At 46.7% G+C, this 4,365-nt stretch overlaps 1 pseudogene; it reads right to left on the reverse strand.

Annotated features, from left to right (window-relative positions):
* Window positions 1-3,847: 3,847 nt before the first annotated feature.
* Window positions 3,848-3,966, reverse strand: LOC137620372 (5S ribosomal RNA; annotated as a pseudogene).
* Window positions 3,967-4,365: the final 399 nt, after the last annotated feature.

Genomic DNA, 4,365 nt, shown 5'->3' on the forward strand with positions numbered 1-4,365 from the left:
AAAAAGTCCGAGCCATGCTCCAAGTTGGAGGTCTTCCTCCGACTAGGGCAGGGACGATCGTAGCTTCGCATGAGCGAGGAAAGATCCAGCGGGCAGGAGAAAGTTATTCCTTTAAGCCTGAAGGTCCGGGAAAGGCTGAGCGACAGGCTTCATTGCCGAGAGCGGAAAGGAGTTTCCTCCCGCCGAAAGGCAATAAGACCGTTATTGCTGGAGAAGAGGCATACAGTGAACCCTCGCTACTTCGCGGTTCGACAATCGCGGATTCACCACTTCGCGGGGTTTTCCCATAACCCATATATATATACATATCGCGGATTTTCCGGAAAATTCGAAAATACCGCGAAATCTGAAGACAACCAAATACGATATTTTGTTACCTGTAATTCCATTAATACTGTAATTAGTAATATCTGTTCTTACTGATTGTTCATTGCATTACATATGATATATAATTCAGCACAGAAAGAAATAAAACACGAAAAGAGAATGTGATCATACGATAATTCAGTACTGTATACAGTACGTAGTACAGTAAAATTAAATCGAACATGAAACGCAAATCAGATGCAGTCATACCATATTAGAATGGTGTGTACTGTAATGGATGTGCTTCTTTTCCATGAATCTTTTGTATGTATACGTACGTAGTACTGCATCCAATAATATTCTTTGTTGCAAAAATCACATTTCGAATAAGCGTACGAGAGAGAGAGAGAGAGAGAGAGAGAGAGAGAGAGAGAGAGAGAGAGAGAGAGAGAGGCGTAAAATAGCGTACGTAAAGCTGTATTATTATTATTGTTATTATTATTATTATTGTTGTTGTTGTTAATAAAATTATTATTGTTATTATTATTATCATTATTATTATTATTATTACTGTACAGTATTATTATCATTATTTATTATTATTACGGTATTTACTTAATCTACGTACGTTCGGTATGCGCGGGGCATCTTCTATGAGTAGGTAACCAACGCATCATAGTACTGTAAGACGGGTTGTGATTGGTTCAAGCGCTGATAGATGACGAATCAGAACTCAAGTTTTGTTATCTAGCCTGTGATTGGTGTTTTGCCCGCATCTCCTAAGTTCTCACGGGGCTGGATCGTCCACTCTCTGTTACCGCGTATCGCTGAGTAGACGTTCTTAAGTGTGTGAATCTGTGCTGTGTGCGACTTTTTTAAGTTGAACTTTTTGTTACTGTAAATCCTACTGTAATGGCTCCCAAGCTTTCTGCTTCTCTTAAGGCTGGTAGTGAGCCTAAACGCCACCGAAGGATGATGACGATAGCTGAGAAGGTTACGCTTCTCGACATGTTAAAAGATGGTAGAAGTTACGCGTCCGCTGGCCGCCATTTTGTCATCAATGAATCTACTGTTTGCTATATCAAGAAGGACGAGGCGAACATTAGAAAGACGGCTGCAATCACCTTTAGCAGATCAGCGAAGCGAGTCGTTACAACGCGTAATAAAACGATCGTACGCATGGAAGGTGCTTTAGCTGTGTGGATTGCCGACTGCCGGAAGAAGAACATAGCGTTGGATACGAACACCATCCAAACAAAGGCTTTGAGCTTATATGAGAATTTTGCTGCAAAGGAACCTAAAGACGACGACGGCAACCATGCTGAAGATGATGATGATGCAGATGATCCTCAACCAGGGACATCCACTGATTCCCAGCCTCAGAAACGTTTTTCCGCCAGCAAAGGATGGTTCGCGAAGTTTCAGAAACGCTTCGCCCTGAAAAGCGTTTCCCTGCATGGGGAGTCTTCTTCCGCTGACACTGCCGCTGCTGAAACTTACGTGAACCAGACGTTCAAGAATATTATCGCCGAAGGTGGATACAAGCCGGAACAAGTCTTTAATATGGATGAGACTGGCTTGTTTTGGAAGAGAATGCCGTCGCGAACTTTCCTGTTCAAAGAGGAAGTCAAAGCCTCTGGCTTTAAAGCATTCAAGGATCGCGTTACCCTCGTGATGTGTGGCAATGCTGCTGGATTTTTGTTAAAGCCGGGGCTTATTTATAAGTCGAAAAATCCTCGCGCTTTGAAAAATAAAAATAAGAATCTCCTTCCCGTGTACTGGATGCATAATCAAAAAGCATGGATTACGAAGATGCTGACCTCCAACTGGTTCCATCAGTGTTTTATCCCGCAAGTCAGCAAATATCTCTTAGAGAAGGGCTTGCCATTCAAGATCCTTCTCCTTATGGATAACGCTGGTGGACACGCAACTGACCTGTCGCATGAGGGCATTCAGGTTGAGTTCCTGCCACCCAACACCACGTCATTAACTAACCTATACATATATGTGTACTGTACACTAAATGAGTTTGTTTCTTCATTATGATCAGAGATGAACGTAAACAAAACATTGGTGTCCATTTTTTATCGTGCTTTTTAGGTGTTTAGGAAACGCATGATATAAAATCGCCTTTAATATTTGTGCCTGTTTTAGTTTAGGGTGCTGTAGTACATGCATTAAGTGTTCTGTACATTAAAGGGTGGTTTGTTAACAGTACTACGTACAAGGGAAGGTTTTAAAAGTCCGAATATACATGTTAAATAAATAGGTAAATATGATGTCACTACTTCGCGGATTTTCACCTATCGCGCCCGCGTCTGGAACCTATCTACCGCGATAAACGAGGGTTCACTGTATCTCCCACGGCACCAACCACCGAAGACTCTTCACTTTGCCTGGAAGACCTCTGCGGATGACTATCGCAGACGACGCGACCTCCGTACCGCGACTGTAGCGGGTTGTCTCTTCTTGAGGAGGAGGCGTAGTGTCTCCAGGCATGAAGCCGAAGCGACGCCCTGGTTCGGGAGAGATGTTGCAGTGTGGTTGTTTGAGTAGTCTGCGCCGTGGGAGAAACTCTCACGGGAGTTCAGTCAGGGGAAGCAGAGGGTCAAGAAACCGTTCTGCGCATAGTCCCAGTGGAGCTCTCCCATTGAAAGGTTGACAGACAACCTGGTCTTGTTGAGACCCATTGTCCACAGACAAAAAGGAGGGAAGACGCAGGCGTTGAAGTTGTCCCACCATCACCGGAATGCATCTTGCCAGAGTCTCGGGGTCTGAGACTGGGGGGAAGAACAGCGGAAGCTTGAGGTTCCAAGCTGTCGCGATCAGGTCACCCAGACCAGGACTTGCTGGTTACTCAAGGTCAAAGACCCCCAGGTACACTCTCTCTACGAGGCTCTGCTCGGATAGTCGGAGAGAACATTCCTCTGCCTGGAATAAGAGAGCCGATGGTGGTATTGAGAGTATCTCAATCATCCCGGTATCTCTACTGCAAGAAGTGAAGGTGTGAAAATGCATCCCCTGCTGGTTAGAACACGCCAGAATCATGAAGTCGACGCGCACGGAGCGACTCGGCAGGAGCTGTAGGATCTGTAGAGGGGCCAGACTACGGCCCCTAAGCCTGCCTGAATGATTGAGAGGTATCCTTCAGGTCTTGACCATAGGCCTGGACCGGAACATGGCCCCCCCCCCCCTTTCCTTTGACGAGTCTGAGAACAGCATCAAGAATGTGGGGAAAGGACGAGAATATCCACTACCATCAAGAGGTTCCATAGGTCAACACCCATTGCAGGTCTAATAGTTCCGCTGGTCCCATAGGGGCCAGGAAGTCCGGTTAAACGTTGCCTGAAACCACCGGAACTTGGACCGCCCCACATGGAACTTATCCCGAGGTGACCGTTCGGACTATAGACGGGTCAATGAGGAAAGGAGAACTAGGAAATGTTCCAAGGTAGGGCTGAAAGCTCTGCTTGACTGAGAACAGGTACTGCGACTCTCCTCAGTCTTGCCACAGTCAACTGAAAGGAAGGCTCGGAGGATGTGGCAACAGAATCTGGCGTGCCCAGGTGGTCACCCATCCAAGTACCGACCAGAACCGACGTTGCTTAACCTCGCTGGACGGACGAGAAGCGGGGTTTCCAACGTGGTAAGGCCGTTGACTCAATATCATGGCCAGATACTCCAGATGTTGAGGCAGAAGAAGAGAACGCTCCAAGCAAAATACCATGAACCCACACTCATGGTAAGCATCCGGAAGCTTGTCCCGGCTCTGAAGAAGGTCGAACCCGAGCCTACCGGAGTTGACCAGCCCTCCAAAAAGCAAAGGAGGCGGAAGCCTGCACCTGAGCGGCCATGAGGAAAGCAGGGAGAGTTCTCTGGGGAAAAAAACCTGCTATGCCACGGCGGGATAGCCACACTGCATCATAAGCAGGAATACTTGCAGTCTAGGCTGAATTCCACGAGCTCCCTGGAAGATGGATGGAATGGAAACTGAAAGTACCCGTCCTTCCGATCCAGGGTTTAAGGAGTCCTGTCGCCTCGTTACCAGTCTGATCGATT

The sequence above is a fragment of the Palaemon carinicauda genome, chromosome 26 (assembly GCF_036898095.1).
Source record: "Palaemon carinicauda isolate YSFRI2023 chromosome 26, ASM3689809v2, whole genome shotgun sequence".
Lineage (NCBI taxonomy): Eukaryota > Metazoa > Arthropoda > Malacostraca > Decapoda > Palaemonidae > Palaemon > Palaemon carinicauda.